Here is a 13,887-nt window from a genome sequence, read left to right as displayed (position 1 = left end):
TAACTAATTAATTGTGTTCCAAACTATAACATACACCTTGGCTGCTCATAGTGAGTGTTTTCAGGGCTAGATGAGGAAAACAAGCAATACTGGGCCTCTGGGACACTTGCAAATGTCTGAACAAGGTGGTCAAGTGTCATTCTCTGGAGAAAAAAGTGGAAAGGACAATTCTAACCCAGAAATTGGGCAGATACATGCACCACCATACACGACAAAATGCAATTATACTATAATGCTCTGAAATAAGAAATGCAGAAATGCAGATGGGAACAGATATACTGTGATCTAAACTTCAATCTGGTTGAAGCAGGTTGATAGTGATGTTGAAAGCCATAATCACAGACTGAGGTTGGGCAGTGGGGGAGAGAGTTAACAGATCTGGGCAAAAAAGTATTTGATAGGAACCGGGATACCAAATGATCAATATTTTTACTTTGGTACTTTTTTTTTATGATGTCACTGTTTTATTTTAGTTATACAAACTATTTTATGCTTGTTCTATTTTTTTTTTATTGTTTTATTAAAGAATAGTATGCTTTATTATTTTTTACTTAGGTTTTACTTTGTTAACCATCATGATGGTATTCTGCTGAATGGCAGTATATCAAATTAGTAAACAGTAATAAAAAATGCTCCAATTGCTGCTATGATTTTGAATCATGAAGCAGTAAGCTCCATGCATAGGAATATTTCTGAATTAGAAGCAGGGTTTACAATTGATTACAGATCAAATTTTTTAAACCCACTTCTAGTTATGATAAAAAAGCATCTAAGCATCAAATCTATAGAGGATGTAATAGCACCAAAAAGCAGGTATGTTGCTCTTTTGTGTATCGCTACTCTGGGGGCCTGTGACAAAAAGTTCTGATTTTCACTTTTGTTCTTCCTTGCTGCAATTTCAGTACTTTCTCTTGTGATCTGCAGCTCTCCAACCCCTGATCCAAGCACAATATCTGTGTTGGTCCAATCAAAGCTATCACGACCTCTAATAAATCATGTTTTCCTTGAACAAACATGAAGGAAGCACTGCAGTTGCCCAAGGTCTGTGTCTTCTCATCCCTATCCTGTTACAAAATCTATTTACAGCTATAAAAAAAAAAAAAAGTTTGATAATCAACCAAAAATCCACTGGCATGTTGAGGCAACATGATCTGTAATTTATTTCACACTGACCTTACAGAGCTAGTAAAAACCCTGCAAGCTGTTAGCTGACTTTACCATCTATGGAGGACCAATACAAATATGGTCTTCTTTTCTCTTTATAAACCTTCCATAATACATCCTTCTCTAGTTATCAGTAAAGTGACGCCTTTGCCATCACCAAACCTTTTCCCTTGTGTGCAGATGTTCACTGGCAGAGGAAACAGGAGTGCTTCCCCCACCCCCATTTATACCTGCTTGTAAAACAGGAGTCCTAATACACACGCAACCCAGCGCGAACAAATCTACGCCCGATTTTATACCGCGCGCATGTTATAGAGTCCAGGGTCGGCGCGCGCAGGGGGTGCACAATTGTGCAACCTGCGCGCGCCGAGCCGAGCAGCCTGCCTCCGTCCCCTCGGAAGGAACTTTTTTTCCGGCCCCCCCCACCTTCCCCTCCCTTCCCCCACCTAACCCTCCCCCCAGCCCTAACTAAATCCCCCCCTACCTGCCGGCGTGCCATTCCCCGGCCCGGGGGCTGGTTCGGAGGCCTCTGTCACGCCCTTGGGCCGGCACCACGCCCATGGCCTCGCCCCAGAATGCCCCCGAATGCCGCGCCGCCCCCGACATGCCCCCCAAGCAAATCCCCGGGACTTAGGCGCGTCACAGGGCTTTGTGCGCGCCGGGCTTTTAAAATCTGCCCCACAAAGTAGATATACGGCAAAAATTCTGCGAAAAGATTTGGAAACATTATAGCTGCATCATGAGAATCTCAGAGACAGTCTGTCCCCTCTTCTCAGCCTCTCACTGGCACAATTTGTCCTGCCATGATGGGAGCAAGAAGAGCAATGATCATCACTGACTGTCATCGACTTCTTTCCCGTGTTACATTGGTCTTCTCTCTCAGCCCCTCCAGCAGGATGACACAAATACCCCTGCCTAGAACAGCCAATCTGTATGTACTGGGCAACAAGCTAAACTTTACTTATCCAGGTTTGAGTTTTTAATATTTAACCTTTCACATTGATGGATATAACATGCCACCTGTTAGTCAAATTAAGACTTTTTTTTTTTTTACTCTCTATATTTTTCAACTCGTTCCATTGGTTTTTACCACCTCCTCTCAACCCTCCCATACACACATACTTATTCTGAACACTATGCAACAAAATGATTCCCAGGCAAGCATAAAGTTAGTCCCTACTCAAGCAATTGCCATCGGCGTTAGTGACTGCAGTCATTGTGGTCCATTGCAGAGGGGCTTACAGACTTCCACTGTGCCCAAGGATCCAGACAAACCTTTAATCTTGAGAATTTAACGGAACAAATTAGTGCCTTCACGGTCATGCAGCTACCACGTGTACATTTACATGTGTGCGTGCGCCAGGGGCTAATACACATATACTGCGTGCTGAGCATAGCAGTACAGTTTCCACTTTACACAGGGAGCTTGATTTATCAAAGGGTTTCTCTCACAGGCAAACAGAAGCTCTCCCCTTTATAAATCAATGTATACATAAAACACTGACCTCATTTTATAGATAAGAAGATTTCATTTTTATCCTGTCCCTGTCTCAAGAGTGCTTGTTTTGAGGCTGCTGTACTGCACTGCACCCAGGTTTGCATCCTAACAGCCTGCCCCGCAGCATGCAAGCTATAATGGGACACATCTCACCTAACGAGAAGTTGGACTTTAAAAAGGTCACATTCCTGTAGGCTCCAATACTGGCACAAGCCCACACTGTACTTTCTCACTGGTGCTGAGATCCAGGCGTCTGTAGGGAGCCAGGGAATGCTTTGGAGTTGCAGATGTTTTTCCATTTTCACATTTTTTCCTTATTCTAGGCAGCAAAATAATAAAATATGGTCTGGCCATTAACCTCGCTTCCAGGTTTTTTCTGCTTCCTCACACCAGTACAACAAAGGTTTAATATTACATCTTCCTAGGAATAACACAGCACTTAAAGTTTCTTGGAACAAGCTGGAAGACACCAGGATCCCACTTCCCCTTGTGCCAAGAGATACGACCTGACTTCAGAGATATTTTAGCAGAACAGCTAACCGTGAAGCAATAAATAAACCTGTAATGTGATACCCAATTGGATTCCCTGAAATATAACCCTTGTGGTAAGGAATTAAGGGCCAGGAGCAGTAGAGTACACCAGAGCCAGGTAGCTAGTTATATTCCAGCTGGAGCCACTTACTGCAGGCTGCTTGCTAAGAGACCTGTTTATTTTTTTGGAGAGGCACTGGGTTAGGGACCATGTTCCCTCTCATTTTTTGTGGCTCACGTGTGGACGGTGTATAAATTTGCGTGCGGTGTTCTTTGAAATGCCATTCTATTTTCCTTTTCTTGTGCGTGCTACGGTTTTCCTGTGCGCACATGAGCACAGTTTACAGAGAACATTGGTTAGGAAGCGCTCGTGCTGGGCTATGCCTTCATCTCTGTTGCAGCAGCACAGAAAATTCAAAGTACCCCAAGCAATCTCACCGGAGGGGGGTGGGGAATGAAATCACAGCTGCAGCTTTTTACCTCAAACCCTGCAAACTGCTCCAATACTGCAGTAGCAATTCTTCTTTAGTAACACAAATGCACGAGCTGGTGCGTCATGCTCTCTCTCTTGCCCTTTTTAATTCCGGTCTAAAAAGACTCCTTTTTGGAGGCTGATTTAAAATCTAACCCCCTCCCCCTCCGATTGTCCCGCTTACAGCCACATTCATTTTTAACCATTCACCCTGCAGTGACCTCAGCCCTTCAGTATTCTCTTCAAAAGCCACTGTGGACATACTATTGAAAAAAACTGATTTAAAATATGATTAAAAATGGATAATCGTAACTGTACTCAACCAGTCATAAACACTGAACCCCAGTAAGATTATAGATGCTCTGATCTAGGGATTGGATGATGGTTTACCTGTAATCTCTTGGAATTGATATCCACACTACGGGCAAATCCTTGGCACCATTCTTGGGCAGCCGAGGGTGGGATGCTGAGTTCATCTGACTACACTAAGGAAAACAAAATGATCAGGTAAGTAATTTCTCCACTTTCTAGCATGCTGCCATATGGACTCAGGGCCAATGGGGTGTACAAAAAGTGCTCTTGCAAAGGCTGAATCCTCTTGGGCCTGTACTTCCAGGTGATAGAACCTTGAGAAGGTGGGCAAGGAGGACCAAGTCGCCGCTCGGCAGATATCGATGGGAGACAGCAGTCTAGCTTCTGCCCATTAGACCGCTTGAGCCCTAGTGGAATGAGTTTTAACCTGAGAAGGTAATGGCTTTCCTGCCTCCACATAGGCTCCAGTGACCACCTTCTTTATCCAGCAAGCTATGGTAGCCCACAAAGCTGGTTGGCCCCGCTTCCTTCCACCGTGAAGGACAAAACAGGCGGTCCATCTTTCGGATCAGTTCTGAAATTTCCAGATACCGCACCAAACGTCTATTGACATTCAAATGACTGAGGAGGCAGTATTCTTCCATGTTCTTGTGCTTATCTAGGGATGGTAATAAAATGGACTCATTCAAATGAAACTCTGAGACTACCTTGGGTAAGAAGGATGGAACAGTACAAAGCTGTAACGCTCCTGGAGTCATCCAGAGGAAAGATTCCCGACACAACAATGCCTGTGGTTCAGAGATGCAACGTGCCGAGCATATAGCCACTAGGAACACCGATTTCATGGTTAATAAATGCAAGTAAAGACTGCGCAGTGGCCAAAAGGAGAGTCCGACCAAAAATTCTAATACTAGATTAAGATTCCATAAGGGAACTGGCCACCATAGGGGTGGCCAGAGGTGCTTCACCCCCTTTCAGAAAATGAGCCACATCCAGATGAGCCGACAGGCAGGTTCCATTCATCTCGCCCCTGAAACCGGAGAGAGCCACTACCTGGACCTTCAAGGAGTTAAGGGTCAAACCTTTATTCAAGCCGTCCTGCAAAAATTCCAGAATTAGTAGGATTTTGACCGCTCGAGGGGGGACATCATGTTCCTCGCACTAGGCCTCAAATATTCTCCAGACCCGGACATATGCTAGGGACGTACAGAACTTCTGAGCGTGGAGTAAGGTGGCAATAACTGCTGCAGAATACCCTCGCTTCATCAGGCAAGCTCTCTCAAGGGCTAGACTGGAAGACAGAATCGAGTCAGGTCCTCGTGAAGGACTGGTCCCTGCTGCCAGCAGGTCAATGGACGGGAGACCCCCAGTGTTCTACTATCAGCGGAAAGGCTTTGGCAGACAACGCCCACTCTCCTGAATCCACACTCTCCCCGCATAGAAAGTCTACTCTGACTTTGTCTTTTCCTGCGATGTAGGGGACTGAGATCATCTGTAGATGTATTTCTGCCTATTCCATAAGGAGATCTATCTCCTGTGACACTTGCTGGCTCTTGGTTCCAGCCTGACGGTTGATGTAGGCTACCTCGTTGCGTTGACCCTGAAGTCTGTGGCTGAATGGTAAACACGCCAACTTGACTGCTTGCGCTACCAGGTAGTTGATGTTCCAGAGGACCTCTTCCTCAGTCCAATGTCCCTGGGCCATCAGTTCCTGACAGTGAGCTCCCCAGCCCCAGAGGCTCGCATCTGTTATGAGGACAAGCCAGTTTGGAGAGGACAGGGTTAAACCCCTGCTCAGATGAGCTTCTTGTAGCTACCATTGGAGCCAAGAGCATACTTCCATTGGTAAGTGGAGATGAATCAAATAGTCTTGAAACTGTGGGTTCCAACGTGACAGTAATGAGCATTGATGTGGTCACATGTGTGCCCTTGCACATGGCACTACCTCCAGGGTTGCCGCCATCAAACTGAGAACTTGGAGATAGCTCCACACCGTTGGGCGTATCATGCTCATCAACTTCCTTATCTCTATGGGCAGAAGGAAGATCTTTCCCTGCTTGGTGTCGAACCGGACTCCCAGATATTCCAAGGACTGGGAGGACTTGAGACTGTTTTTGTCCAGGTTTTCAAGCAATGCAAAAACAACACTGGGTATGGTCTGTTATCCAGGGCAACCAACAAACTGACATGGATATTTAAAAAATTAGGGAATGCTAAAAAAGAAAAGTGGAGGGGAAGGCAGTGAAGTACAAACCTTTCAAAAATGGTCTTTACACCCTAATACTAAAAAAAAAAAAAAAAGGGGGGGGGGGGGAGGAGGAATAGATCCACCCTCACACATAAAATTGAGAGAAAAAGTTTTTAGAAATCTCTCTTTTCATCCCCTACATAGGGGTCTCCCTGTCTCCACCGGCCGGTGAGTACAGAGTTTTTCCCATTTCAATCGGGTTTAAAGAATTTTTCTGTCAGAAGGCCGTCGACAGCTGTCCGGCCTTCATTATGACAACAGGTTTCAAAAAATGCCTGAAGTGCCCTCGCGGAACCTAACACCACAAATACTATCACATTTCTGCACACTTGCGCTCTGCACCTCTTCAGAGAACACATGGTTCAAGTTCTGTATAAGATGGATGAGACCCAAAGAGTAGGGATGGGAACAAAGCCATTCAGCCATGTGTAGATGTTATAGGGAACACCAAACAATACTGTACAAGTTAATTTGACAACCACAGATTCTATCAATATGCTTAACGTGTTTGGCTATTGTAGCTTTTTATTGGCCTACCCAGAAAATGCTCTAAAATGCGTACACATTTTAGAGCATTTTCTGGGTAGGCCAAAAAAAGACCTCCTGTTTTCGAAAAGTTACAGGGGCTCCCAACTGACTTTCATTTACAATTTAAAACCGTGGGCTTAGTTTTGAAATCTACGCAAGGACTGAGAGCCAGTTACTTGAAGGACAGCCTAATTAAGCATACTTCTGGTCTACAGCTTTGTTCATTATAGGCTAACTAACTGACAGAACCTTTCCTAAGCCTTCCCGGATCCCTCGGACACACATTAGAGGATTAATCCGCTCACGAGCAATGGAACCTCGCTCCTCCTCTAAATACTTCATTTGCATTAGCACTCCCCCTAATAAGTGGACTAACATTAGACCAGATTCCGTTATGACTCTTGTATTTAATTTAATTTAATACCCTCTTCGGGCCTTTTTCTTCCAGCTGCCTAAGCTTCCAAGTTTACGGTCCTTGTTAAATGTAACTTTTGTTTCTTTTGTCTCTTTGATTATAAAAAAGTTGTTCCTTCCGTTTCAGTTATCTACCCCTGTTCGATGTAAACCGATCAGATATGGTATTTAACCATGAAGGTCGGTATAGAAAAATGCTAAATAAATAAATAAAATAAATAAATAATTAGACTGAACACAACAAGGAAAAGGGCTTCATGTGCTCATATTTCTGGAACTGACTGGCACTCCAGGTATGGACATCATGTAATTACATGGTTAAGGATTCACCTGGGCTTTTACTTTATGATTACTTGATTTCTGTTCCTTGTATGTATTTATTTATTTATTTATTTATTTCGAGGCTTTTTTATACCGAAGTACAGCGGGATGCCTTCACTCCGGTTTACAGGATAAACAACTTATACATAGTGGTGACCAATTGGTAACTTATACAAGTACGAATATAACATCTTATATAACTTAAATAACTTGGTAAACAGATTGGTGACTATAACAGTCACTGGGGCACTCTAGCAGGGAGCTGAGATAGGGTGGGGGGGGGGCCAGGGGGAATCAGCTGAGGCGGGCTGGATGGAGGGCTGTGTAGCAAAAATTGAAGAACAAGAGACAAGGAGGAGAGGGCGGGAGGGGGGGGGGTGAAGGAGGATGGGATGCCATAGGGGTGGTAGGGAGAGGGGAGGGGTGGGAGGTCAGGGAGGGGTTGGGGGAGGGTAGGACGGGGGAAGTAGGTGGAGGTGTTCGGGTATTAGTTAGGGAGGGGGGTGGTAGAAGGAAGGGAGGGGGGAAGAGGGGGAAGAGGTGGGAAGAGGGATGTGGATGGCTTAGCCGACTCTGTCGGCTAAGCCATTGGTATTTATTGGTATTTATTGCTATTGGTATTGGTATGTATTGGTATTTATTGCTTGCCGTGCATCCTATCAATATTCATTTTAATTCTAAGTTTAATTTGTATTCACCAGATTTTGGCCTTTATAAATTTGTCATGATTTTTTTCTGGATTTGATCTTTATTTTGTACAGGGTGGCAGTTACTACCCTTAGCAACTTATTGTCTGAATGGATAGACCACTTGGGTCTTTTTCTGCTGTCATTTACTATGTTATTGAGCATTCATGGTTGTTTTTCCTTTACATTGTTGTACCCAGCATATATTAGCAAGTAATAAGTTAAATAAGATGAAAATTAGATATATGCTGACTGTGGAATTAAGATTTGATGAAAGCATACAGAACTGGTGAATTGCTCCAAGACCTCAGCTGCAAAGTCTGACTTAGAGGTGGGAATCTGCCTGGCCTGAATGCCAAAAGTCTGAAAAATACCAGCTTTAATTAAAACAAGCAAATGCTTCGGGGACGTTCCCCACCAGAACAAACATTTCTGCGTCAACACGACCCAGTGAGGGCTGTTCAGATCAATAAAGTTTCCTGCATCCGTCACTGCTGGTGCACTGTTCCTTACAAGTGTTTCCCTTATAATTCCCACACCAGGCTTTCTCCAGCAATAATTTAATACATCACATGCCAGTTATTAAACATGGTGCTACCATGGGGACCCAAATACCTCCGTCGGTGAAACATTATTCCGCTGAAATCAATGAAAGCAGTATTTAAATCAGCAATACTAGCAAAATTCCTTTTTGATAACTCGGCAACCAAACATAGCAACATAGCAGATGGCAGAAAAAGACCCATCAGCCCATGCAAATCAGTGAACTCATTTTATCCACACTGCTAAGAATGTATCCCAACTGCTTCCTTTAGAGGTTTGGCCACTTAGATGACATTGCTCCTTAACCAAGTAATTTTGGTTTACTTCCTAACTGGTTCTTTACCATCCTGGAGAGATGGCCATAGAAGATCCTATACGTAACCCATCACCTCTGCCCCTTACCCATCACCACATCTTTAACACCAAGCTTTGCAATAATCTAGACAGGTACCAAAACTAATGAGCAATTAGAACCAAATAGAAATAGAACCAAAGGTTACTAAGAGCTAAGAGAAACAGATAAGTATGAGAAAAAAGAAGTGTGAAGCTTGCTGGGCAGACTGGATGGGCCGTTTGGTCTTCTTCTGACGTCATTTCTATGTTTCTATGTTTCTCTGCTTTTTCCTTTCTGAGATTTATTCCATTTCCGGGGGGTGGGGGGTGGGGGGATATTAGCTTTTAAAGTCTCTGAAGGCTTCTTCTATAGTTGTTCCACTTTCTATATTACAAGAGCATTGGGTGGGTGCACAAATACCTCACCAGAACCCCCATGCAGATGTATATAAAACACTAATAAATTACAAAGAGCTGGCAATGGATACAAGGAAGGAGATTTTTAAATTAGGGGGCATGATCATAATAAAAAAAAGGGAAAAACTGGGCCAGCCCAGTGACTTGGTGGCAGTGCTGCCTGCTGCCATGCTGGAGGATTCCAGTTCAGTCCTCGAGTCGCTCCTTCTGCGTTGCAGGGTCAACTGGAATGAGGATGCTGTGTGGGCAGCATTTATGGATATACAGTCCCCTTGGTGGGGGTGGTGTCATGATAATCGATGAGTGACACCTGGTGACTGTATTTAGAGTCCATGGTACAGGGTTCCAGGCAGAGGCCTGGTGCAGGACTCCCAGCTTCAGGACTGTTGCTGTAATGACAAGACTAAGAGAAGTGAAAAAAAGGATTCCCAGGTATTTGGATTTGGCTCTGATTAAACTGGGTGGGGGGTGATGGGGAAGACAGAGAGAAAAGACTAGGAGGTCTAAAAAAGGGGGGGGAAATGGGTAAACTTGTAGTGTGGAATAGCAACATATTTGAACCACAAAGGAAGACCAACACAGCCAAGAAACAGGCAAGTCGTTAATTTGAAGAAAGTAGGTATTAGTGCTGCCCGGCGTACGCTTGAATGCCTGGACATCTAGAACTAAACTGGTAGAATATCATTTGGTTTCCTTTCACTATGGAAATCCAGAGATTAATTTAGCAGCCAATAAACCAGAAGGTTAATATGCGTTGTTGGCGGTGTCTTGTTATAAAAAGGCTCTCAAGGACCAGGAGTCAAACAAGCTGAGCTGTTCTGACAGTCGAACCTGCAAGCAGTGGCACTTACAAGAGAGTGCGTCAACAGCATGTATGATTTTATTGCAAAAGTATCTTAACTGCTGGAAGTTGGCAGGGGGCTTTGCAATAATGAAATATATAAATATGTGGTGGGGAGAAGGGTCCTCCTGCTGTTTACTGTGCTCACACAATGAAAGGCAAGAGGGCCTGTCAGCTACTCAGGCAGTCTGACTGACTGAATACACCTCCCCCCCCCATCCTTTATAGTCGCATATTCCCACACTGTGCAGTGCTCCAGCACTTCCAAACCCGTGGGTAACAAGACAGCAGAAGAGTTTCTAATCACTCACTGCAAACGTTAAACAGAGGCCAGGGTTTCTTCCAAGCAGAAGGAAAAATAACGATTTATGCCTTTCGCTTTTATGACTACTGATGCTTTGTATATAGTTGTTATGTATGTTTATATTTATAGTTTTCACTATTTATTGATCTATTAATTTGCATTGCCTACTTCCCCTGTTATCTGTATTGTTATCGGTTATATGTAAGGGCGCTGCCCAAAAGTTTTTTGTTCTTTGTGAACCGATGCGATGTGCGAACGGCTATCGGTATATAAGAGACTTCAAATAAATAAATAAATAAATAAGTAAATAGAAATAAAAAAAGCAGACAAGTTTGCAGGCGATACCTTTTTATTGGACTAATTTAGTACATTTGCGACTAGTCGGATCTCGGCACTTTTCATCAGGTCAGTCTAACAACTGCATTTGTTTTTAAGTACCTAAAGTTTTGAGAACTAACATGGAAACTACACTATTTTACATATGGGGGGGAGGGGGTAGCCTTACCCCTCAAACAAATGCACGGAACAGATGCCAAGCAAAACCCAGCACAACCTCGAAGCAGTATGTGCCGTATGTCTGCCCCCTTCACTGGTTCTTCATGCTTGCTCAGGATATCTATTTCTACTCCTCATGTAACCCACCATGGCCGTGCAACGTGCTATGAAACAGTTTTAGCAGTTTTCCAACAAATGCGATGCCCGGAAATAAAGTGCCGACTTATAGAAAGAGGTGGAAATTTGCAGGCAAGCAGCACCAAGTCCCTTTGTTTTCTAGGGGACTACTGGACACCGTGACACTCAAAGGACATCATGTTCCAATAGAACACATGAATACATACAGATACATTTAAGGTTGGGGGGGGCTCATGATTTGTTTGTTCCTGCTTTAATACGAGGACTGCTGCAATAATCTCAGACCCAGCGTTTACTATTTTCCTGATCATGCTAACTAAAGTACAAGGCATGGCTTCAAATGCAAGCTCTTTGAAGACACACAAGTGTCAGTGAAGCAAGAAGGGAATGCACTCCATACCCAAGATGAAAAAATCAGCCACAGAGCTCACTTTTAAACTAGTTCCTTACTGTTAGTTTTACCTCTTTCAGCCTGAAGGGTTCTCTCCTTAGGTCAGTGTTTCTCAACCTTGTCAAACCCAAGGCACACACTACACTAATAAAAATGTTGTATGCCATGCCAGCCTCCACAGAGCAGGCAGTGAAAACATGGAGAAGAGCAAGCTTGCTTACCGTAAACGGTACTTTCCATAGATAGCAGAATGAATTAGCCAGCTGCCTGGGACATCCTCCGGGCGGCTATTCTCTTAGAACACCGAGTCTTTTTAGTGTAGTGCACTTGCGTGGATCTTCCCGTGCAGCCCCAGTCCTCCTCAGTCCGTATCCAAGCAAGATGAAGTGGTACAATAACTGTCCGGGGAGGTGGGAGGGTCAGCATGGCAATTCATGCTGCTATCTACAGAATACACCGTATACGGTAAGCAAACTTGCTTTTTTCCCGTAGATAAGCAGCATGAATTAGCCATGATGTCTGGGAGTCCCCAGCTGATGTGTTGAGCGCAAAAATCTCTGAACATGTCCTGATGATGAGGTGAGGTAGTGTGCTCAAGACAATAGAGAAGATAGGCGGACAGTTCTCATCCGTTGGCTTTGTAGCTTTCAAGAATTGCCCAATCTTAGGAACATTCTGTCCAGGTCCACGTTAGCTGTGGTCTGCTTGTCTCATCATTAGTGGGCTGTGAGCGTGTGCAGTGAAGACCAGGTGGCAGCTTTGCAAATGTTCAGAATGGGTACCTCATGAAGATGAGCGACTGAAGCTGCCAAGGCACGGACTTGGTGAGCCTTAGGGGAGGTTGTTAAGGCTTCTGAATGTTTAAGATAACAGAACTGTATGCTGTTTGAAATCCAGGACGAAAGGGTTCTCTTAGAAACTGGAAGTCCTGGAACATTTGGATTAAATGATACAAAAAGCTGGGAGGTTCTGCGTTCAGAGTATGACGTTTATAGTAAGCGAGTGTCCGCTTACAATCCAATGTGTGTGGCTTACGTTTGCCTTCATTGCTATGTGGCTTTGGGTAAAAAGTCGGAAGGGCAATGGATTGGTTGAGATGGAAAACTGACACCACTTTAGGAAGAAGGCAGGATGTGGACGCAGCATTACTTTATCGTAGTAGAATTCCAAGTAGGGCAAGTAGTGCACCAGTGCTTGCAATTCACTGACTCGTCTCGCAGAGGTGAGGGCAACTAGGAATACTATTTTCCAGGACAGGAATCTCGAATGGCAAGTGTCCAGAGGTTCAAAGGGTGCTAGCATTTCCAGTACCATATTTAAATCCCATGGAACTGGAGGTTTCTGAATTGGAGGCTTCACGTGTAAAACCCCCTTCATGAATTTGGAGATGAGCGGGTGGCAGGAGATTGGAGACTCATTGTGCAGGGAATGGTAGGCTGCTATGGCACTGAAATGAACTCTGACAGATGCCGTGGCTAGCTTCTTCTGCTAAAGCAGGTGGAGGTATTCCAGCAGTTGCTCAGGGGAACAGGTGAATGGGTCAGTTCTGAGCACCAGAAGGATTAACGGGCCCACTTCCTTTGATAATTCTGTCTGGTGGAGTGTTTCCTAGAGGAAACTAGAATATCCTGAAGTTGAGGGGAAAAGTTCAGATGGTGGAGTACCAGGCTTTTAATCTCCACATAGTGAGATTCAGAGATGAGTGAAGCGGGTGAAGCAGGGAGCCTCCTTCCTGGGTGAATAGATTCAAACTGTTGCCCAGGGGAATCAGTCGGTCCATCGATAGCTGAACTAGATGCGCGTACCACGGTTGTCTGGGCCATGCTGGAGCAATGAGAATCAGGTCTGTATTGTCCGCAATGCATTTCTGGACTGTACAGGATATCAGAGGTATGGGTGGGAAAGCGTAGAGTAGACCCACCGTCCACTTGACGAGGATTGCATCCTGCGCTAGTCGCTGGGAACTGGTGTACACCGAGCATAAAGTTTGTAGCTTTCAATTTTGTTCTGTAGCAAAACGATCAACGCGTGGAAGACCCCAGGTTTGAAAGTCTTTCCGCCACACCCTGGTGGAGCTCCCACTCATGGGGGTGAAAGACTCTGCTCAGTCTGTCGGCTCTGAAGTTGTTGATGCCTGGCAGGTATGTGGCCTGTAGGGTGAAGCATTTGCTCTACAATTCCAGGATCCTTATGGCTTCCCTGCATAGGTTCCAGGAACCGGACCCTCCTTCTTTGTTTATTTAGAACATGG

The 13,887-nt window shown here is 44.5% G+C and overlaps 1 protein-coding gene across 1 annotated transcript in view; it reads right to left on the bottom strand.

Annotated features, from left to right (window-relative positions):
• Nucleotides 1-2,788, bottom strand: part of KANK1 (KN motif and ankyrin repeat domains 1) — a 169,491-nt gene extending 166,703 nt beyond the window's left edge. The window contains 1 exon segment of the mRNA XM_029613151.1: nt 2,670-2,788. The gene's annotated coding sequence lies outside the window, so the exon portion shown is untranslated.
• Between the last annotated feature and the right edge of the window lie 11,099 nt (nt 2,789-13,887).

This window comes from Rhinatrema bivittatum, chromosome 1 (genome assembly GCF_901001135.1).
Source record: "Rhinatrema bivittatum chromosome 1, aRhiBiv1.1, whole genome shotgun sequence".
Classification (NCBI taxonomy): domain Eukaryota; kingdom Metazoa; phylum Chordata; class Amphibia; order Gymnophiona; family Rhinatrematidae; genus Rhinatrema; species Rhinatrema bivittatum.
The sequence above is the reverse complement of the archived record's forward strand: the minus strand, read 5'-3'. Positions and strand labels throughout refer to the sequence as shown.